At 43.2% G+C, this 24,071-nt stretch overlaps 1 protein-coding gene across 10 annotated transcripts in view; it reads left to right on the forward strand.

Annotated features, from left to right (window-relative positions):
* The window catches only part of LOC123501162 (zinc finger A20 and AN1 domain-containing stress-associated protein 6-like), a 45,238-nt gene that overhangs the window by 16,706 nt on the left and 4,461 nt on the right, over window positions 1–24,071 (forward strand). For 3 of the 10 annotated variants that reach the window (XM_045249782.1, XM_045249783.1, XM_045249784.1), the window contains exon 3: window positions 17,492–17,560. The exons of 3 other annotated variants lie outside the window; for them this stretch is intronic. The gene's annotated coding sequence lies outside the window, so the exon portion shown is untranslated. Of the gene's footprint in view, window positions 1–2,391; window positions 2,484–17,491; window positions 17,561–18,264; window positions 18,595–19,154; window positions 19,295–24,071 lie in introns of those variants that run through there. 4 more of the 10 variants (XM_045249778.1, XM_045249788.1, XM_045249780.1 and 1 more) reach the window with 4 other exon arrangements.

The following is a 24,071-nucleotide window of genomic DNA, read 5'->3' on the forward strand; positions in this document are numbered from 1 at the left end:
ACTACTACTACTACAAAATAGTGTGTGCAACGTAGCGCTGAAGAAAAAGAGAGTAAAAAAGAAGAGAACTGGTCTATTTACTTAACTGCATCGTTTTATAAAAGGAGTAAGGATTAATGCCGCCCCCTTACTGAGGCTTACACGTTGGCATAATATTGGGAGCCCCCCTTAAACCCCCTTGGCATAATATTAGACTGAAGGTGGTGCGTCTTGTCTTCTCTCTCTCTCTCTCTCTCTCTCTCTCTCTCTCTCTCTCTCTCTCTCTCTCTCTCTCTCTCTCTCTCTCTCTCTCTCTCTCTCTCTCGTGTCACCTCTTGAATGGTGGTGGTGGCGGTGGTGGTGGTGAAGGGGATAGGCTAAGGGTAAATGTTGTTTGTATTTTGTTGTTTGTTTTGGTTGGATTTGTTTGGAGTTTTGTTTGGGTTGGAATTGTTGTTTCGTACTGTATTTGTTTTGTTTTTGTTTTATTAATGGTGATGGTGGTAGTGGTGGTTGTATTTCTACTACTACTACTACATAAACTCAACACTATCCACACTCACACACACACACACACACACACACACACACACACACACACACACACACACACACACACACACACACACGTACCCGTTCCTTGCTTCTCTTTAAACACCCCACCTAAGTCTCCTACAGTATGTGGTAGTAGGTCTTCCCTCCCTCACAGACCCTCACGCAGCCGTCGTTTTAAATACCCCGTCACCCTACACCCTTCTATACCGCCCCCACTGTATGCCGGGTAGGGTGTGTTGCGTGTAGCTTTCATCCCTGGCCCTCTCTGTCTGTCTCTCGCCCTTTAACTCTCTTTACATAACATATTGTCATTTGCTAGAAGGGTGGAGTTTGTATGGGGTGTGTTGGGAGTGTTTGGCTGTTGTTTATGTATTGTTATTATTATTATAGTTATTATTAATCCATTTCTAGTTTTGCTACTACAACTGAATACTGTTAACCTTCCAACTACTACTACTACTACCACCACCACCACCACCACCACCAGGGGAACAACTACATCTCCATCAGCTTCCTATATATATACGTACATTCTTACACCCCCAGAGGTTCATGACCACCCCAGTGAGTGCACCGGGGCTCCTGCTGCGTGGGGGCGTTCTGGGCGGGGGGTGGGGGTGCGTCTGGGGGAGTGAAGGAAGCTCAGAATAGGATCGTAGGGGGAACTTACTTTGGGGGGTAGGAAGGGGAGAAGGGGGAGGTTTGATTGAGGTCACCCGTGGAGGGATTGTTTTTTTGTGTATTTGTGTTGATTTATTTATTTTTTTTAGTAGATTGTATAAATGTCATGTTTTTCTTTCGTTTATAAATACCACTCGACCGCGTGTGTGTGTGTGTGTGTGTGTGTGTGTGTGTGTGTGTGTGTGTGTGTGTGTGTGTGTGTGTGTGTGTGTGTGTGTGACCGACCTCGCTGCCACCAGACCTTGATTTAATAGGATCCTTCCTGGTGTTATGTGAATCTCTCTCTCTCTCTCTCTCTCTCTCTCTCTCTCTCTCTCTCTCTCTCTCTCGTTAGTAGCGATGCATGAAGGGTGGCGTGAAGAAGAAGGAATAGGAAGAGGAAACAAAGACAAAAAGAACGAAAATGAAAAGCGAGGACATTGGAAGGCAAATATGAGAAGAGGGGTAGAGAAGGAGAATTTTCGTCTTGGAAGGAGGAGGAGGAGAAAGAAATGGAGGGCCAGGGAAGGGAACATCAGGTTTGGAAGAGTGGTGTGGAAGGTCGAAGGTAGGTGGAGGAGGAGAGGATGTGGATGGATGGAGGAAGGGGCTTAGTAAGTTGGAGGCAACTTTTTAGGAGGTGGAGAGGGTTGAAGGGAGGAGAGGGTCTTGTATTGATCAGGCGTCGTGTTAGAGGCGTCACTATCGACCAGACCAGCAGCAGGAGGCGGAGGAGGAGCAGGAGGGAGAGGGGAGGAGGGTGTTGGTTGCCCCGCGGGTCAGCTGATGAAGGCCTGGCGGGGCACGTGAGGCAGCGAGAGGGCAAGGGATAGGTCGCCACTGACTACATCACCCTGGTGGCGGCGGCGGAGGCGACGGCAAGGCGGCGACAGCAGCAGGAGGAGGAGGAGGAGGAGGACGGTGCTGCTTTAACGTGGGGATCGATAAAGTGGCGGCGAGGAGGCGGCGGTAGCCGAGCAGGGGGAGGAATCTCTGGAGTGGCGGAATGAGTATTGGTGGTGAGCTCCTGCTGGGGTGTGGAGGAGTGGCGCCAGGCTGGCGTGGTGGTGGAGGAGGACGTGCAAGTCTCGGGGAGAGATAGAGGGAACACGGATGGGAGAGAGCAGTGGCAGGCGTCCCTATAGCAGCGACTGAGTCAGTGAGGCCCCGCCCGCGCATGCGCCGTGGCGTCGCGCTGAAAATAGCAGGTGTGGGCAGCAGTAGTGAGAGAGGCGGCGTGTCGGGGAGGTCCTGCCGCGGCGGCGCCTCTGCTGTCCCCCAGCACCAGTGTAAGGCCGAGTTGGTGTCGCGACAGGCGGGGAGAGGGCCACGAGCGTGTGGGGGCCACCAGCGCCACTCTTTGTTAGGGCGGCGGTGGCGTCCTGCTGGCGAGGTGGCGGCGGCTCAAGGACGGCCGCCCCACCCTCACCTGGACCACCGTGGCGGCGGCGGCGGCGGCCACAAAGTGGATTCCACCTGCTTGGGCCCCGCTCAGCAGGTGACCCCGCTGGCTGGTCCCCGCCCCGCCAACTCTGCTGCGTTAGGAATGCTTGGTCCCAGTAACCCCTTGTCAGTGCCCCGCTTGGTCCCAGTAACAGTATTAGTGCCCGTTTGGCCATAGTAAATTTGCCAGTGCCCAGTTTAGTCTCTCTAATCTGTTGACAGCATCCCGTTGGGCCTCAGAAGCTGTCAGTGCCCAGTTCGCTCCTGATAACGAGTTGTGTGTGCACCGTTTGGCTGCAGTAATCTGTTTTCCAGGCACCGTATGTTTCCAGTAACCTCGTCAATGCACCTTTTGTCACCAGTGATATAGTTAGTGCACCACTTGGCCCCAGTTATTTGTCTTCAGTGCACCAGTTGGTCCCAGTAATGTCTCACTGCACAGTTGACCACGCACCTAATCCGTTATCGAACTGTTCGTACCTGTTACCTGCTGGTGTTCCTTGGTGGTGCTATCTCGGTGACCCTTATCAGGAGCCTGGTGTGGCGATCGTGTGTACTGTGTTATACGTGTGAAGACTGCGCGGAGAGGCAGGATAGCTAGCCTTCACTTAACCCGTGCACAGGTGTTCCAGGAGCCACCCACCTGTGTTGTGTGCAATAACCAACGTGTGCGTGTGACTCCCAGTGTTTCTAGTGTTGCTGCTGCTTGTGTTGTGAGCCACGTAGGGTACATTGAAGGATGGTACGAAGTTATGGACACCCAAACACACTCACTCAGCACCCTCCCTTACCTGGCCCCCATACAAGTACTGTTCCCCTTTGTATCCCCCGCTAATCCCTCTTTGTTGGACCTGACCCAATTCTCCCTGACCTGACCTCGCCCCGTTAAGCAGAAGTGTTTATTTTCAAGTGTTACGCCGGTCGTCAAGGGTAAAACTTGTGTGGTTCACTGGGTTTCCCCTGTCCCTCCCTTGTGTTTGGTCTTTGTGTAGGGTAATGAGGTAATGAGTTTTCTACTCTGTACTCTTGGTCTTCTCTCCTATCCTTTTTGCTGTGTGTGTGTGTGTGTGTGTGTGCAGTATCCTTGAGTGTGTGGCCATGGCGGACGCGGCCGATCTAACCACCCAGCCGGTCTGTTATATACACACACACACACACACACACGCTTGTCCATTCATTAATACCGTGGTCATGCGTGCGTGTGCATGTAAACTCTACTCTTTATGTGATTTGTTTTTGTTTAATCCAGGTGAGAGAGAGAGAGAGAGTTTACGTGGGGATTTAGTTCTGGATTATCCCTTCAGTTGCCAAAATGATTCGTGTTTTTCGTTGTATTTACTTTCATCACATCACTGTGGTGTTAGGAATCTCTCTCTCTCTCTCTCTCTCTCTCTCTCTCTCTCTCTCTCTCTCTCTCTCTCTCTCTCTCTCTCTCTCTCTCTCTCTCTCTCTCTCTCTCTCTCTCATATGAAAGCGGTGATGGGACACACACACACACACACACACACACACACACACACACACACACACACACACACATCACATCACACCACACCCACCCTAGCTAGATACCGGTACTATAATATAGTTTCCGCTAAAGCAACTACTTCCATAGCAACAGCCAGTCTTACTACTACTACTACTACTACTACTACTACTACTACTACTACTACTACTACTACTACTACTATAATGAAGCTACTCCTATAATTTCTAGTGACAACAATATTATAGGAACAACAATCACTACTATATCACTACTGTCTACTACCATAAAGGCGTGTGTCTGCCATTGCCACTATATGGCCTTTCTACCACCACCGAGTATAAAGGTGTGGGTCTGCTTGGGCTGCCAACATATAAAATCAATAGCGAGGTTGTGGATGCAAGCGATGCATTTCTGGTGTGTAAAGGGGGGAGGGGGTGGAGCTTAAACCTGACCTGTGATGACGCGCCTTCCCTCCCCCTCCCTCCACTCCTGGCCCTTCCCTCCTTTCCCTTGCCCTGGTGTGTAGTGAATGCAACTGTTACTTTACCTTTGAGACACGTGGTACTGGCTGGGGAAGGTAGCAAGGCTGGTGACCCCGCCTGCACTCCCCTGCCGATCGATCAGGTCACTCTTGCCTGGTAACACTGTTGTTTAGACGCTGTAACTCCCCTCTAATGATATGTAGCCAGAGATTTAATGGGTTCACTACTGCAATTTCTATAGGTAATAATTTTGTTTCGTCATCATGAATATCTAACAACAATGAATGCTTAAGAATACTAATGTTCAACGATACATGTTAAGCAACATACTAGTCATTGTATTGCAAGAACTTGAGTGTAGTGAATGCACGGTTCCAGTTGTAGTTGAACAAAGGATCCCTGCACCATTGATAGCTAAACATTCACGAGAACCGCCTGATCCTCTCCATGGCATTTGAGATTAGCCTTGCGAGAACTAGGAGTGTTTGCGAATATCGATTTTGTAGACTAGCCCTTGGTAACGGTGTTGACAATCCTCATGTGTGTACGTAATGCTGCTAACTTATTTAATGTAATTGTTTGCCATTGTACATCTGTCTCATCTTGCGTAGCCTGGCACTGTAATATATCGCCTTTTTTCAGGAATTCGATAATGTTAATATGTTCGTAAATAGGGTGATACTGTGTTATTTGTGTGTGTGCATATCGGTTAACTTTGCCTGATGTAAATAGGGACGGTAGTGTTCTTGTCGACGCAAAGCGAGTAAACACTTGTTCTTGTGTTCACAGAACGAGTAATGATATTTTGTCCAATTGATTGTTCTCTATCGGGTAACACAAAGCAAACGTCGATGTGTCGCTGAGTAACACATGATACTGTTGCCTTCGTAGATCTGATAGAACGTATCTAGTATGCATATATATATATATATATATATATATATATATATATATATATATATATATATATATATATATATATATATATATATATATATATATTGAAAAGAAAGCACAGCATTGGCTTCAATAATAAAATGTAGATCACTGTATTCTGGGCTACAACTTAACCATTACTGAAGATAAACAAATAGTATAAACTTCAACAAGGGATAGGTCACTGCACACACCAAAGAGATAGTAAGGTTAACACAGTGGAAGGCTCCTCTGTTCATTTGTGGTGCACTACTTTCTTAACTGACTGGTCTTGGTTGAAGTAATCGGATTAATTCGCTGTAATTAAATAATTGTCTTGTCTTTAACTTGGAGTTTCGATAATACTTAATATGTAACAACGGTTTAACTAACCATGTATAGTTCGCCTGGAAAAGAATGCTATTAAGAAGATGTTCAGAGGTGTTTACCTGATGATTTATTAACGCTACTTTTGTGAGAAACGGGCCTATTTCACAACATACAGTGCTTTGTGGAAATGTCAACTTTTCCCACGCATAATGTATTTAATGCTTGGTTTCTGCCTCGTTGCCTCTTATAACGACTTGAGCACCGTAGGACAAGGACGAGGCGACGCGTGAGTTATTCTGAACATTTTTAAAAAGACGTTTACAATTCATCTTTATGAGGAGAGCAAACTGAGTGTGTGAAGGTTGTACTAATTTTCATTAAACGCAATCACTTGAAGTCGGGTAGTCACCAGTCATCCACCCATACCTTCTTAGTGTTTACTGCCCGTGTACGAGGGGTGATCAAAAAGTAATGACAGTGAGACCATATATTTTCACAGTACAGAGGTAAATCCAAATAGTAGCCTACATTCCTTCAAAGTACTCCCCTCCTGCCTGTATGCAGCGTTCCATCCTCCTTCGCCACTTCATGAAGCAATCACAGTCCTCAGAAGCCGATACACCTCATAGCCCTGAATTGACTGCTCGTGCAATATCTTGTATGTGATGAAATAGCTTCCTGTCATCGCACCCTTGATTTTTGGAAACAACCAAGAATCACAGGAAGCAAGGTCCGGCGAGTAGGTTGGGTGGGGGAGAAGTGTGATCCCCGGCTGCTCCAGGAACTGCACAGTGAGGCGAGCTTTGTTGGGGGCAGCAAAAGGCGCGATCGGCGACGGGTTGGTGCAGACTTGGCCTGATGTTCCAGGACTTGAGGAAGGACGTGGTCAGTGTAGTACTGGGCTGTGATAGTTGAGTGTTGGGGCATTATATCCACACACATTGGTCCTTGAGAATTGAAGAAGAGGTGAAAAGGCGCTTCTGCTGCGAAATCTTTCCTTCAAAATCTGAGGTCGAGGCTCTTCATCACTCAGCCACACCAAGTTAGACTGCTTGTCTCTGGTGGTGAAGAAGGAAATCCAACACTCATCTCCAGTAGCAACATCTGAGAACAATTTCGGATCATTTGGCTCGAATTCAGCCAGCCATAGACGACAAATCCGCACCTGTTCGCTCTTCTGCTCTTCCGTAAGCAAATGAGATATCCATCGAACACATTTCTTCCTCAGCCCTAAGTGTTCATGCACGATGTCATGTGCACTCCCATAACTGACACCAAGCTCCAAGGATAAGAATCGAAGAATAACAGTTGGATCTTCGTCAATGATGGAACGTGCACGGATGTGGAGGGCGGAGAGGACGATGATCATCCAGCTTAATTTTTCCCGGCTGTGAAAGCTCGAATCTAGCGGGAAACAGTTTCCAGTGATGGAGTAGACTCGGGAAAAGCTTCCAATAATTCCCCTCTGATCTTCGTTACTTTTTTTCCCCGAGTTTCCATCTTGTGAAAGTGCAACCTTTCGAAAAATCCATGTATCCAGTTAGAGGCATAAAAACCAACAATGACGCAATCACACAGCACAGCGAGAAAATGTAACCCAGACAAACAGCAACAAGCTCAAACACGTCATAACAGGCAATACTTGCTGCCCCTTGCTCCCCTCCCTCCCAGCATATAATATAGTCTCTCAGCTACGAGTCCGACTGTCATTACTTTCCGATCACCCCTCGTAATCTCATTTTCGTTTAACAGATTCACCGCCGTATACAACAATTCACAGCACCAAAAACATAGTATGGATTATTTACAAGCGCCTGCAGGAAAAAAGAAAAAATAGGATGAAAATATATTTTACAATTTTTCAGCCAGTGTAATGTTTGAAGGCCGTAGCGCGAGAAGATTGCCCCAGATTGGTTAGTGATTGAGGAAATACGTGCCAAATAGCAGAGAATTTCGCAAGTCATTTAAATCTTTTATTTTAATTATGTATATTTTTTTTAAGATACGTCTACTCAGATGTTTTAATTGAAATGACAAATTTCCTCGCAGCACCGTGATTAAGTGCCGCCGTCAAACTACGCCTCGTCGAGTCTTACAGATGAAAAGAAGTGTATTGAAGGATGTGCTAAGGTGTATAGGCCCATCTCACCTGACCTTAATAGCTCCCAGGTGTGATGTGATGTGTGGCGTGGTGTTTGGGAAAGTAGCACGTAGATAGGCTCCTCAGGTGTGTAGCAGGTGTGAAGGAGGATGACATATTTGAATATATCCAAACCAAGGTTGTACAGCGTCTATCATTAACACAGTTTGATTATAATATTCAGGGTGTCACAGGTGTTTAAGTAAAGTTCGTACACATCAGTTAATTTGAATATGCTATTATTAGCGAGGTTTAGTCAAGTATAGTCAGTTAGCCAGCAAGTCGGTCATTCAGTCAGTCTGCCCGCCCGCCCGCCATGCCTTTCCTCTCCTAGTGTTCACCTTCGTCAGTGTAAATGATCAAAGTTTCCAACGAGGCATTGGGCTGTATGGACGGGTTTGCCTTCAGAGACCAGATGTTTAGTTCAGGGGCAGGCACAGAGGCGCGGCAAAAAGGTGGTGGTGCTGGCGAGGGGCGGGATATGTAGGCTTGGCAGCGGCGGGGCATGACGGCGCCAGAATCTTCCCCGGCAGCATCTTGCCTGACTCACTTGATATCTTGCTCTCTTTTGTCTTATCTCTTGTATTTTTCGTCCTGCAGTTACTTTTTTTATTATCATGTGAAGTTGAGATATGAATTTTTTTGCGTTTATGTTTTTTACCTAATGTACTTTTATTGCGGTAAGATTGTGAGAATTCTGGGTAAGATTAGTTTTTAGTTTGACGTCTTTTGTTTTTTTTTATTGTCCTTAGATTTGTGTTAGCATTCTTATTCTTTTGTCTTTTTAATCTTTTGTCCCCTTGCTTAAGTTAGTGTCTTTGTGACTGGCCATGTTAAGAAGCGGAGGTATTCTTTTCTTTCTCTATCGTGGGTTTTGTTATCTTCGCCTTGAGATTGTTTGGCGCTCAGTTCAGACTTTATTGTTTGACTCATTGTTTTTATGTTGTCCTTCCAATAGGCTACGTTAAGAACTCGTGTGGGGAGAGGGCTTGTTTTATTGTCTTTGTATTTTGTTTTCTCTCTTTTCGTTATTTATCAGTTGTCCTTCAAGTAGATTGTTTTTATCTTTGTGGTTAGGTTAAGAATTTTTTTTCTCGCATTTTTATTCATTTTTTCTTTATTATTTATTATTTCCTTCATTTTTATATATATATATATTTTCTTCCTTTCATGTAGACTCTTGTTTTTTTCTTTTTGTGGGTAGGTTAAGAACTTGATTTTATCTCATATTTATTTTACTTTATTCTTTCCTTCATTTTTTTTATTTTTATTTTTTTGTACATGCATTTTCTTCTATTCACTTTATTTTTCCGTCTTTCCTTCATTCTTTTATATTTTCCTCCTTTGATGTAGATTTTTTGTTGCGAGGGGACAGGTTAAGAACATAACTTTGTTTTTACCATATACGTATATTATTCTTTTCAATCCCCTTTTCTTTTATTCCTTCATTCCCTTGTTTTTCTTTCTTTACTGTATGGGCTCCGGTATTTACTTTTTCCGGTATTTATTTCTTCTTTCTTTACTATATAGGCTCCGGTATTTATTGTATTTCTAAGGATGGGTTATGGGATACATGAATGGCGTATCTTTTTCTTATTATTATGCATTATATATTTGTTTTCTTTATTATTTATTTCTACTTTTAGGCTTTTGTTGCATATACGGCGATACTCTATTTATTTATTTATTTATTTCTCTTTCGCTGTTGCTTCTTTGTCCCGTGGTGAAGTAACTTTGTGGACAGATGACTTGTACACCTTTGGAGGGAAGGACAAATTACGTACCTAGTCAGTGTACAGTCGAATGTGGATGGCTTTTTACGGAAGGTGATTGAGAAAGAAGTGATTTTGTTGTCGAATTTCACCACAGTTTGCCCTTATCTCTTGTTTGTTCAATAGTAATCAGTGTTGCTCCATTAGTTGCCATATACTTTCGTTACTCAAGCGATACGTTCTGGTAAATACTTCTGTTGCTTAAAGGTAATGAACATGCAACTTTTAAACGCAAGCAAGGAAAACCCACACATAAAGAAACTAATTACAAAGGGAAAAAAAGAACTCCCACACTAATTGTTTCCCGTGAAAGTAACAAAAAATGATAAAGAAGATGCAAGTTTCAAGGTTTATGCGCTTTATTCCTGTTTCGTTGGGTAAGATGTAAGTGAAGGACAGACTTGCGTATTCAGACTGCATTTGCGGGGTTGTGGTGGTGGGGGAAGGCTGTTACAAGTCCTGCCAGGCAACTTCAGGCCGCGTGCTCATATTTGGAAGACAGCTGAGTGGGGCTTGGAACATTAACTTAACTTTCTTTTCCTTCTTTATTTATTGTTTGGTTAGGTTGCTTTGGTTAGTTGGTTCTTGATTTTTTTTACTACTACTATTACTACTAATAATAATAATCGTCACCATTACCCACATCATCGTATTTACCCATCACTGTGTACACTTGTTACAGCGATTAGCACGATAGGGGTTGTGTGCATGCAGGTAACGTAGATCAGGGGTGCGAGACTTAGGCTAACCACGTATTCAGTAAGAGCAGGTCATTGTTGTTGCAAAATTCAGGTACCATTATTTATGTAGAGGTCGAATAGTTGATTAGACTAATTTACATTTCCATACGACATTCCTAGGCTTAAAATGATAATGATAGGAGAGCTCATATACTGTTTAGCATTAAGGTAACTGAAAATATTTTAGGTAGTTGATGTAACTACTGACAGTTAAAATCTAGAAACGAGTACACGTGTCATCCCTGAATCGTAGCTCTTCGTAGATATCGTACATCACCATCAGGTTTCATGTTTTGATAAAGATGCAGAGGAGGTTGTAGTACACAGGTGATGGTGCTGGGGGTGGTAGGCTGACGAAACCTCTTCCTGATATTACCGGACTTGCCGCTGTCCACGTGACGCTGAGTAATACTGTATAAATGCCCCACTTAATGACAAGTACTATATATACCCTTGTCTGTCTGGCGTTGTGTATGAATGACTCATATGTAGGAGGAAAATGACGCCACGCAAGCCTTTATTCTGAAACACTTCGTTGTCTTGCCAGTTTTCAAAGGTCATGGAGTATATGAGTGTTATAAGTTATCTCAAGGAAATGTAAGGTTAAAATGAAAAGGAAATTAGTACAAGGTGATACAGTAATATAACTTCATGACATGGTGATAATACAAAAGTTTTCACGAGTATCACTGAACCACAAACAGTAGGACAAAAGAGGAAGGGGAAAACCAAACAAGTACAAAACAATGCGAGATGCACATGGTAACAATATCCATTTAAATCACCCAGTGCCACCTCCACCACCATCACCATTGCTACATGACGGTCACGTGGGATTCTCTGCTCAATTTGGCATCACTTGAAGGACACACACACACACACACACACACACACACACACACACACACACACACACACACACACACACACACACTAGCAAATCGTTGGAAAGGATAAGTTAAAATTAATGTTGACCACCACCTTTGTTATTGATATTGGTAATGATAGTAATGATACCAATCATATAAAATGTAATATATTTCATTAAAGTGGCGAAAATAATAACCCACATCTTGGAACGCAGCCAGCGCGTCATCCTCTTCCTCCTCCTGCTGCTCCTCCCAGCAATGGAAGAAGAGAAGGAGGAGGTACGCCTCGCTCCGTCGTCTTCCCCTCAAGGTCCTTTCTTGGATTTTTAAATGAACGATTTAGATGACATGGGTCAGAACTCGCATAGAACACACACACACACACACACACACACACACACACACACACACACACACACACACACACACACACACACACACACTCTCTCTCTCTCTCTCTCTCTCTCTCTCTCTCTCTCTCTCTCTCTCTCTCTCTCTCTCTCTCAAGGAAGGCAGTGTTGCAGTAATGCTTTGTTGCTTATTCGGGGAACGCTATGCTCTCTCAGGCTGGGTACGGGATGTTTGTCAGAGAGAGAGAGAGATTTGAGTCTTGTGTTCTCGTATCATTTGTTGCGACCTAGGAGTAATTTTTTTTTTATTTTTTTCCATTGGAGAATTCTGTACTTAGTTGCTACGCAGGGTTTATATATATATATATATATATATATATATATATATATATATATATATATATATATATATATATATATATATATATATATATATGTATGTACGTATGTATCTATCGTTTCGTTTATTTTCCATTCTTTTCTTTCCTTTAATGCAATATGGAGGCAGACTGAAAAAAAGAAATTAAGGAAAGAACAAAGATTTTCCTTTCCCACTATCCATACCACGTCAAGTAAATAAAATAAACTACAATAAACACTCATCCTTTAGGCATGTACTCGTATTCTTCACTACATGGAGAAAAGAACAACAATTTTTATTTCACGGTGGAATAATGATAGCAATACAGGTGTTCTGCTTTAAGTAATGTGACAGTGTGGTTACATTCTGTACCTGGGTAGTGGGGGATGGTGTGGAGGGCGATTATACTCTTCACAGTCAGCGAGGAATGCGTGATGGAATGTCAAGGACTGTATATGTAATTTTGCTTGGAATGTTCAGGAGACATTATTATGTTTTTGTATGGTACTTTGAAGTGTGCGTGTGTGCGTGCGTGTGCGCGCGCGTTACCTCGGTCGTCTTCTGGTCACCCAGCCAGTCTTCCCCATTACGGAGCGAGCTCAGAGCTCATAGACCCATCTTCGGATAAAAATGAGACCACATCAACACACAACACACACCGGGAAAGCGAGGCCACAACCCCTCGAGTTACATCCCGTACCTATTTACTGCTAGGTGTGTGTGTGTGTGTGTGTGTGTGTGTGTGTGTGTAGAAGGGGTGAGAAAGTTCGTGTACTTATTTTATGACTAAATTAAACACGTACGTATACATATTTAGCTGAGATGAAACTACACTAACTTGACTCTAATTCTGCTTACAGTACGAACAGATAAAATGTAACTAAATGAACTGGGTTTTTAATACAGCTTTTTAGGTATAGTAATTTTTGGAAACGCTTCATAGGCACAAAAATACCATGGAATAAAACACGTGAATACCAATAAATAAATATGACGGTAAAACTTTGAAACTGACCAGATACAAAACGTTTTGATATATTCTCTTCTCTCTCTCTCTCTCTCTCTCTCTCTCTCTCTCTCTCTCTCTCTCTCTCTCTCTCTCTCTCTCTCGTGTGTGTGGCTCAGTGCTATCATGTTTGTATCAATTTGTCGGTCTTATCGTACACCTTATCACTGTTTTTATCGTTGACATCATTACCCCCCACGCTTTCCTAATTTTTCAGTAGTAGTAGTGTTATATATTTAGTGACGAGTGGGCTTTTCTCTTTCATCGCCCCTACAAGAGGAAATGTAAAGGAATCATTATCATCCTACGTTACCGTCAATAAGGCATGTGACAATGAAAAAGTATATATAATAAATTTTGGCTGTGTGTGTGTGTGTGTGTGTGTGTGTGTGTGTGTGTGTGTTTGACATTGTTTCGTTTGTTCTTATGATTATGATCAATATTATTATTAGTAGTAGTAGTAGTATTTCGAGTACGAATAATAGTATTTGCTGCTACTACTACTACTACTACTACTACTACTACTACTACTACTACTACTATTATTCGAATAACTACCACTTCAAACGAAGACAGCATTACACAATTTTCCGGTCCTGACGTATTAAAATCTTGAGGAAACCCGCTACTTGTTTGTGTCCTTCAGTACTAGAGTTTCATAATGTCACGTGGCGAGTGTATGGTTCTATCCTTCAGTGGTGTATTTGTTCGCTTCCCCTACACCCTATACCCCTCACACCCACAAGATCCCCAGACCCCCACCAATCCTATCTAGTCTAGCCGTGCCCTTCTCTCTCTCGCTCCCCTTCCCTACCCTTCCCCTGCCACCCACCCACTTCCCTTGGCGATGATAAGAAGGTACAGATAGCAGTCGTGTTATCTATGTGGCCTGACCCGCTGTGGACCTTGTGTGTGTGTGTGTGTGTACTTATCCAGTTTATTTGTTCAGTCATCGTGTCCATCTGTTTCTTGTCGTTGTCATGTCATCATTACTATGGTCATTATTATTATTAGTAGTAGTAGTAGTAGTAGTAGTGCTCTCTCTCTCTCTCTCTCTCTCTCTCTCTCTCTCTCTCTCTCTCTCTCTCTCTCTCTCTCTCTCTCTCTCTCTCTCTCTCTCTCTCTCTCTACGCACGTGTATTCCAACGCGCAGAGAGAGAGAGAGAGAGAGAGAGAGAGAGCGAGAGAACCCCGAAAAACAAGAATCGTGTAGATGGCAACACTGGCTCACCCGCCCACCACTGTAGATACTTTAGCGTTTGTTTCTTTGTTTGTCATTGTCCCGTTTTTCTGGCACCTTTCCCTTCCTTGTGAGAAAGTTAGCCACGTTTACAGTAACCGTTGTGCGTATTACATGAAGTGCGTTTATTTAGTTTGACTTCATATTGTATTTATTCCACTTTCAGCTGTTATTTTTTTTTATTATTTTTTGTGGTTTTTCAATGGGTAAAGCTGGAATTTGTAGATGTGACTTCCTTATCTCTGTTTAGTGTTCTATTATTTGATCTGACGTCATTGCTCTTTCCTTTCTTGTGTTCTGATCTACGCGTTTTTATTGTCAATTGCATCACCATTATCGTCATTGTTATTTGGAGAAGAGGAAAAAGATGTTATAATTGTTATTTTTGTTATTTACTTGTTGGGTGTGATCTACGAGTGATAGTAGTAGTAGTAGTAGTAAAGGATTCAATGGTGATGGTGTTGATTGAATTAGTGATAACCGATCCTGGTAATGTACATTTGGTGGTGTTGTCCTTGGTGTAGCAATGGTGGTGGTGATGCAGCGGTTACGGCGCGGGTGGTGGTGATGTTGGTGTTGGTGGTGACCCGTGTGTATGCAGTACGGTTTGTGTTAAGGTGGCTATTGACTGACTGACTGAACTTTTGGCGCCGCAGGAACGAGTCTCTGTGGCGTCTTGTGGAGGTAGTGGGGTAGGTTAGGGAAGGTGGTGGTGGTGGTGGTGGGATTATATCAGCTGATCCCTCACATTCCGTTTTTGTTCTACTTCTGCGTATGCCTTTGGGTGACTGAACAAAGAGTGACGATCAGGAGATAGTTTCCTTGTCTTCCTTCTTCCTACTCCGACTGTGTTTTCCTCTCTCTCTCTCTCTCTCTCTCTCTCTTGGTATTATTTTCTTTATCTTTTTGCGTTTTCGTCCTCGCTGGTTAATTATTTTTCTTATCTTATTTTCTACGTTGTTTTTCCTTGAACTATTTTTATCTCCTCCTCCTCTTTGTCATGAAGTACGCACTCTATATCTTCTCTCGCTCTGGGTCACACACACACACACACACACACACACACACACACACACACACACACAGAGAGAGTCCGCAGCCAGCATTAAGTACGCACACATTTGTTCCGTATTCACATGCCTGACTGTGTGTGTGTGTGTGTGTGTGTGTGTGTGTGTAAGATCCTTGGAGCGGGACAAGGCCTGTGGGGGATGAGGATTGGGGGGAGAGTTAGGGGAGGGGGTGTGGGTCGTGCCCTTATGGAGTCTTCCTGGTCCTGCTGTGGTTCTCTCTCTCTCTCTCTCTCTCTCTCTCTCTCTCTCTCTCTCTCTCTCTCTCTCTCTCTCTCTCTCTCTCTCTCTCTCTCTCTCTCTCTCCAGGTATGAAACTTAATAAATTTTCTTTCTACCCTTCTGTACTGTCCTTTCTTCGTCATTCCTCCTCCTCCTCCTCCTCCTCCTCCTCCTCCTCCTCCTCCTCCTCCTCCTCCAGTACGCTTCCTGCTCCTCCACCCCCGTTACTTGGCTCGCCCACCAAACCAGGTGAATATTGTCTAATAATGGCGATGGCGTCTTTGTCTGGCTGTTTTTTTCCTTGTTGCTGGTGTCTTGCAAGGCTGCTGGTGGTGGTGGTGGTGGTAGACGAACCCCTGCAGTTACTATGGTGCGGTGGTGAGGCTGATGGTGCTGATTTCCTGTTTGTCTTCTCGTAACCTTTTCTCTACACTGGGAATAATGACAGAGAGAGAGAGAGAGAGAGAGAGAATAGGGAATTGAAATGCATTGCGGGTGTTTTTAAAAAGGTGATGGTGAATGTGGTGGTAGTTTTGTTGTTTTTAGAGGTATTGGGTGGTACTGGTTTCCACGTATCACTTCAGGCTTCTGAGTTTTCTTTGTTGTACTGTACGTTCTGGTGGTGATGATCTTAGTATATTCATTCTGTCGTATGCGTGGTTGGTTTGGATTGTGGTGGTGCTCGGTGTTTCTAAGACGGCTTTATAACCTTGAGCCACGTTTCCGTAAGTCTCTCTCTCTCTCTCTCTCTCTCTCTCTCTCTCTCTCTCTCTCTCTCTCTCTCTCTCTCTCTCTCTCTCTCTCTCTCATAAAGTTGCTCGCTATTTTAATCGGACGGGGATGTATTAAAATTCAGGACGTAAGACCTAGTAACCTTTTAATAAACACACACACACACACACACACACACACACACACACACACACACACACACACACACCAGCAAAACTTCTGACCTTCTTCGAACCACAATATAGAACTGAAAGACGGTGTTTCAAATCACCACCCATCCTTTGATTTACTCAGTGCACACAGAGAAAGCCAGTCTATCATGTTACTCATTTATTTAATCATCAGTGCTTATTCCTTTGTTTTATCTTGTGAAAATAGACTAATAATTCATGTCTTTTTAATATGTTCTTCGGATTTTTAAGGCTTACATTAGTTTCTGCGATTTCCTTCGATCTATGTTATTAATTAATTTATTTATTTGTTTGTTGTGGGTGAGTAAAGTGCACCGTAATTATTTTGAAGTTTACGGGAAAGGTTAACATTTTTATTTATTGTGGTTTGAAAATTGAGAAGAAATAGGCGTCAAGAATGTTTTGTATTATTATTATTAGTAGTAGTAGTTGTTGCTGTTGTTGTAGCAGCAGCTAGGTAGTGGTATTTATTATTATTGTTACTTATTACTATTATTATTGTTATTGTACTAATTTATTCTGCAGTGATGTGTTATGTTACTGCATTTAGTTATTTGCGTGATTTATAACGTTTGGAAGTTTGTACATTTGATGAGTTGGTATTGTAATGAAGTAACTCGTACCATTACGTGACTCACCTGAGACAAACTAGACTACTGTACGTGACAATTGGACTACTATCACCACTATCACCTCCTCCATTCTCCCTTCACTATCATCGCTGCCATCACCACCACTTCCTCCTCCAATAGCAGCAGCACTAGGTAGAGAATAGAGCAACACGTGGCCAGCACACTGTATCAACAAACAAAGGGCACACGGCTGACAAATAGAGCGGCGCAAATGCTTCTTTAAAGTTTTCGTTGTCAAGGAGATAAATTTCCGTTGTTTTAAAAGTTTGTATGGTCATTACCTTGGTTATTAATGATGTCTCTTTTGTTTCAGGTATGGGTGGGCGTGTGAGGCTTGTCACGTGGTATTCCTGACCTGACCTCCTGTTGGGTGACCACCACGGTGAGAGAGAGTAGATTTTCTAGTGCCATATAACGTAGTTTTTTCTTTGTTTATAAAAGCTGGGCTGGTACATGATATTATGTGAAAGTGTTTGATTTCGTATAAGAAGAGCTTTAAGAGGCTGTATACGTTTGTGAAAGGATTTAGCTGTAGCACGTTTGTGAAAGACGTGGATGTGTACGTACGCATGTGAAAGTGTGTGTGTGTGTAATCTGAGTGATTCTAGTGAATATTTGCTTTTATTTTTGTTATTTCGAACTGCCTTACTATTTTCCTTAAATCGACGGTTCCAGCAGGAGGCATGAACAGCATATAGGAAATTCCGACTAGTTAGCCTCCGTGTGGTGTGACGTGTACCACATGACGTGGCCACTTGTGATCGTGACGTCACTGGAAAATCAGTGGAACCTTGCCATTGGTGTCGATGGTGTGACGCACAGCACACGTCATAGATACGCGCAGCTTAACCTCACTCCACTGGTATTGTGCAGTGGCGTCTGTATACTGGCGAGGCCTTTGTTTTGTACCTTTGGGATTAACGTGATGGTTACGTCTGGCAGGCGCGCGAGAGGGAAAGGAAGGGAAGGATGATGGCGTGCGATGCGACACTAGTTTGTTAGTCATGGGGCTGCCAAGGATGTGGCTCGTGGAAGTGCAGATGCCAGAAGTCACAAGAATCTGCCCGTGGATTGCGTAGTCTGTGAGGGAGGATGGGGAGTGGGGGTTGCTCCACCTGCCTCTTGCCTCATTGTCTCAGCACATCGAGGTGGAGAGAGAGGAGAGAAGTGCTCGTCAGTAGCGAATCGGACAGCGAACGGTGAACACGTAGCCTAGTCAGCGCACAGGCTCGGCTCTCACTCGGTCAAGTACGGTGGCACGAAGCAGTCAAGAGAAGAGACTGTGCGTGGAATACCCAACTACTGCAGCTCTACAAGTCAACGCAATCAGAAAACAAGTGTGCGATAGCTGAAGAAAACCATTACCCAGGACCAAGCTTTGTGTGGAGCTCTACACGATAACACCACTTGCTTTTGGTAAATATTTGTGCGTTCACCCATGCTTCCATTGTGTGGTTGGTGGTGGTGAAATGTGGTGGGGAAGCGTGCGCAGTAAGGTTGTGGTGCAGTAGTGACGGTGGTGGTAGTGCTTAGGCCTTGGTGAGTGTTTTTGTGGAGTAGTGGTGGAGGTCGTGTGGTGGCGTTTAAGGCGAGGCTTAAACCCAACCCTGCTAACGATCATGAGACCCGCCCTGAGAGAGAGAGACAGAACACCAGATAGCCCTGTGGCTCCTCCAATCCTCCCTCGCGTGGTGAAACTGTGCACGCTACAGTGACGACAGTGAAAGTGAGACTCGCTGATGAAAGCCACAGTCGGGATGGTGACACCACAGTGAGAATCGACACAACCGGACGAAAACCTCACATCCCTATGCTGTGCCAAAGTGTGGCGAGGCGAGGGTACGAATCTGGGTATGATGAGTAGTGTCTGTGTGTGTCGCCAGCCAGACGCCATATCAGTGATAGTGAAGGGGAGGGTGGGGTGGCGATGGATAGTGAAGGCTGTTCTGCGGTTGTGCGAGTAGTGATGGTAGTGGTGGTGGTGATAGTTGGTGTGTAACAGTGATGCTGGAAAAACCTTCGAGTGGCTTCTCTGGTGTTCGTTTGTCTGTGTGTTCAGGGTTATAGCTACTGGCAAGCGACTACGTAGCTGCTTCTTGCTGCGGCTGTACTACGTGTGAGAACAACTTGCCCTCCGCTTAACAAAGATACAGATACGAGGCTCAGTACAGAGGGTACGGAAAAACCCAACACACACACACACACACACACACACACACACACACACACACCAATAAGTAATAGGAAAGTTGCTGATGTTACCTTGTGTTAGTTCTCGACTTAGATGAAGTTGCATGTTAGTGGACCCAATTGCGGCGGCGGTGGTGGTGGTTATGGTGAAGGACAAAGGTAGTGGTGGTAACGTTGTGTCAGAGATCTAGGTCACTGCCAGGCTGGGTCATGCATTTTTGCTTGTTTGATGGAAATGACCGTACGTTTCTCTCTCTCTCTCTCTCTCTCTCTCTCTCTCTCTCTCTCTCTCTCTCTCTCTCTCTCTCTGGCCTCGGTCTCAACAAGGTCATTAGGCTCCCCCTCTACTCCTACCACCCCCGCCATCTTAGTCACGCCCCGCCATACATCGAGGTAATGGTGGTGGTGGTGGATGGAGGTCATATGGAGATGATAGTGAAGTGGAGGATGGGTGGTGGGGGTTTGAAGTACGTCAGCAGAGTTCTAAGTGGAGCAATAACAGTGAATTTAAACTCGGTGGGGTGGTGAATGCGATGGTTGGTGGTTGGGGGTAGTGACAAGTGATAGTGGTGGTGATAGTGATTGTGGTGAGAAGTAGGGCAGTGGTTGCTGGCCTGCTTTCTCAACCCTTACCTCCCCTCCCTTCTTTTCTTTCTTCCTCCTCCTCCTTGCAAGTTTCACAGTTTTTTTTACTCTCTCTCTCTCTCTCTCTCTCTCTCTCTCTCTCTCTCTCTCTCTCTCTCTCTCTCTCTCTCTCTCTACTTTGTTGTTCAATTTGTGTGTGAGAGAAAGAGAGAGAGTAAAAGGAAGTCAGAATTGGTAAAAAGGGAAATTGATGCAGAAACTTTCTCTGTCAAGGTCTTGTGGTCTGAGGGCTCCAGTGTGTGCCGAGTTAAGTAAGCCAGTGGAGGGCTGGAGGTGAGGTGGAATAAACCAGATCAATCACATGGTTCTAGGAAGGTTGTGTGGGTGAACTCACTCAGGCGATCAGGTGGTAGAGAAGCCATTACTAAGCATCTCTCTCTCTCTCTCTCTCTCTCTCTCTCTCTCTCTCTCTCTCTCTCTCTCTCTCTCTCTCTCTCTCTCAGGTTTGTTGGTAATAGATGTTGCATTTTGCTTTTTATAGTTTATTATTGTACTAGTTTTTAAAAGTTCTCATAAGTTGAGTCGCATAGGCTTTTGTGGTTGGTTGAGTGCATTGGTGTGGATGTTAGCTTTGGTTAGTAGTGTATTCAAGTGGGCGAGAAGTGAGTGTTCTGGTCCCTTTAGTCATGTGAGAGGGTATAGCTGTGTCTTCAACTGTGGTCCATTCAGTTGGCTCAGTGAGTGTGTTGGTCTCCGTTTGTCCGTCAGGGTTTGTAGGATTCATGTCAGGTCCTGGTTTGGGAGTGGTGGTGTGAGGGCCTGTGTCTTGTGAGGGGAGTGGTTTGAATCAGGTTTGAGTCCATCCTTTGAGTCACAAGCACACACAGATCTGATCCAAGTATGAGTCATGAGGAAAAACCAGTTACCATCATGGTGATTGTGAAATGAATCTTTTATCCTGTAATATGTAAAGAATTGTATAGAAAGTATTGCAAGTCAGTGTATATGAAGTGCTCTAAGTCAACCAGTATATCAGGATACAAACAAGCATATTGTGAAACCATTATTAAGATGTAGAAATAGAAAGTGGCTAATTCCTAAGTAAAAAGTTACTGATCATTAAAGCTGATAAATGGAATAGCAGTTTGTAACATGTTAGGTGTTCAATGAGTAAGGAGTCATTACTGTATTGAGTACAAAATTGCACTCTGGTTAGCATACACAATGGAGTTATCACACTGAGTTACCTTGACACACACTATAGGTAAACAGGTGAGCAGAAGAAATGATATTGCATTGCTGAAAAAAGCCACTTGTATCTACATTGTACATTGTCTTACTTTCCACTGTAAGGACCAGTTGACATACTTATTATGCAGATAAGATGTGTTTGATAACATGATTGAGCATTGTATTGAGGGATTGCCAGACAAGGTACATATTCTTGTCTTTCTAGGGAGATAGGGGAGTCAGTCACTTGGTATGAGGTGAACTAGAAAGTTTGATTGCTGCCAGAGAATAAAGATTACTTTGTTGTTGGCTATGTTTGAAATATAGTTTATATTTATTTATTTATTTATTTTTATTTTTTTATTTTATTTATTTATTTATTTTTTTTTTTTTTTATTTATTTTTTTTTTTTTCCTAGTTCCACTCCTAATATATAGGTGTGTCATAAACAAGTGATTATATGTTTTACCTTCAGAGTTGAAAGCATTTGCCATTGGGAGGATAGTTGTGTCAGTAAATGTTGTAAGATGAATGACCAGTGTGGAAGTCTGTTGTGTTGGAATGATTGAATCTTCATTTGAGATTGTTTGTTAGCTGCACCATATTTATCCTGAGGTGAGTAATGTGTACTTATCATCCCAAAAGGAAAATAGTGGTTTGCTGATGTAAGATACCTAGTTATTACATTGAACAGAATAATTGTTACAGATTTGGGTTTTTGGAGTACTAGTATTGAAACCATGTAGCTTGTATGTGTGTGTGCAAATCATCTTTCATGGCCTGTTTCTCTCCTGAATCTGATCGTATCCCAGTGGCCTGAATGCAAACCTGTAGCTTTGGAGGAAAAAGTTGGTGGGCAGCAAGACATGTAACCACACAATAGTTAAATATGTTTTGATGACTTTGCTCAATAGTCAGAACCCCTTTTCTTGTTACTTTGGTAAATTGTAAATTATTCGCAAGTCAGAAAAATGAATTATTCAACTTTAGCATGTGTATTGCAACGAGTTAATGGTGAGTCACTGAATTCAAAGAGAAACATGTATACATTGTTGATGTGGTTTATTTGAACTTATATCATCAGAAAGATTACCAACACAAGAACTGTGTCTAGATGTAAGATGCAGTGTTACAGCAAAAGCTAAGGAAGAGCTGCAGTGTCCTTTTGCTGAAGGAATAGTGTCGGGAAGGCAGCTGTCAGTGTGTGCAATAGAACAAGGACAGCGTGTAAAAAGAGGCTTATGGAGGAAGACAAAACAAACCACAACTGCATAAACTAAGTTACATGGAAAGACAGTTACCTTTGTGACTAGCTTTCTGTACAGCACTGGTATGTCTCTCCCTGAATACTAATAATATTCCAAATACTGCAGCTGTCACCTAGAAAAGCCTAAGTCCCTCTATGGAAACACCTGGTCTTGCTAGATTAGTTATATAGGTCACCAGTTGAATACATTTCATCACATTGTATGACATCAGGCACTTTATCTCGATGTTGGCTGCCATTCGTCTGTGTTTGTCTTTTGGTTGGAAGTGGAACAGAGCAGAGAGGAAATCGGATGAATGTGGATCATTTATGTGTGGATATATCTCTCTCTCATAGCCATTTTGATGTCCAAGGAAGGTTTTGTTTCATAGATTCATATATCTTACTCAGTTACTTGTAACTTAGATGTAGCAGCACTTGTAGGAGTCTCTCAACCTTCTCTGATTCTCTTGACCTATAGCCACAAAGGAAAAACTGACTGGGCTTCCAATACCAAGACTTGACCAAGGCCAGGATTCTGGATCTCAGCCATTCACTGCACCATTGCCGCTCTTGCTTACATTACTGTGTTTACTGAGGGATGTGGTTTGTGTGTGTGTGTATGTATGTCTAGTGGTGGATGTTATAAGAAGCAATGTCATTGTAAATCGTGCATCTTATTTTTCAAAACTGAATGTCTAGCAAAATTTTGTTTTGGGGGTTGTCAAGAAAAAAAAAAAAAAATCTAGCTATTTTGCTCATTACAGAGAAAACTAATTTACCCGAGGGAAGATAATCAAAATGTAAATATTTAAAAGAGGAACAGTAGGAGCATAATTCCCAGCATGAAATAATGTCTCAAGTGACTGATAGTCTGTGGTACAAGCAACCATACCACCATTGGCACCAGGAAAAAGATGAAATTTACTAGGAATTTTCATGTGTTGATACTCTGTGGTACAAGCAACCATACCACCATTGGCACCGGGAAAAAGATGAAATTTACTAGGAATTTTCATGTGTTCATACTGTTGGTATCATCACTGATAGTTTTCAGCTAATTTCTAACATGTACTATCTCTGCCCTCTGGCTGTTTAATGTAGATTGTCTAATTGTTTATTGTATATTTTTTGTATTCCTGTTACTAAACTTTGTACATAAAAATGCTTGCAAAATTGCATTTGTTAGATTTATGGCAGCAGTTTAAGTTGGCCCTCGCCTTCATCATGAACACTTCGGAGTATCTGTGAAAATGAAGGAGAGAAGGCAGCCTTGGGAAGGATTTGAGGGGTGATGCATTGAAGTGAATGACATGATAAGGGTCGTGGGGTTGGTCCTGAGGAGCTGTGCACTCTTGTGTTGAGGCAGTAACTTGCTGTTGAGTTGTTGTGCTGCTTTATGTCCAGGATGTGATGGAGGGTTGAGTCACTTGAATGCCAGGCATTGTTGCCTATCTTTATTATCACCCTCACTGCTGAGACCATGGTTGCCAAATAGGAAAGCTTGGTCAAATGTTTCCCATTGTGTCATAATAGTGGTTTTCCTTAGTTATGGTGGTTAGATTACAACAGTTTATGGGATAGAAACAGACAACAGGAAGATATCTATGTATATTATGGAGAATGGTTAATGATGATTTTG

The sequence above is a fragment of the Portunus trituberculatus genome, chromosome 9, assembly GCF_017591435.1.
Source record: "Portunus trituberculatus isolate SZX2019 chromosome 9, ASM1759143v1, whole genome shotgun sequence".
In the NCBI taxonomy this organism is placed as follows: Eukaryota; Metazoa; Arthropoda; class Malacostraca; order Decapoda; family Portunidae; genus Portunus; species Portunus trituberculatus.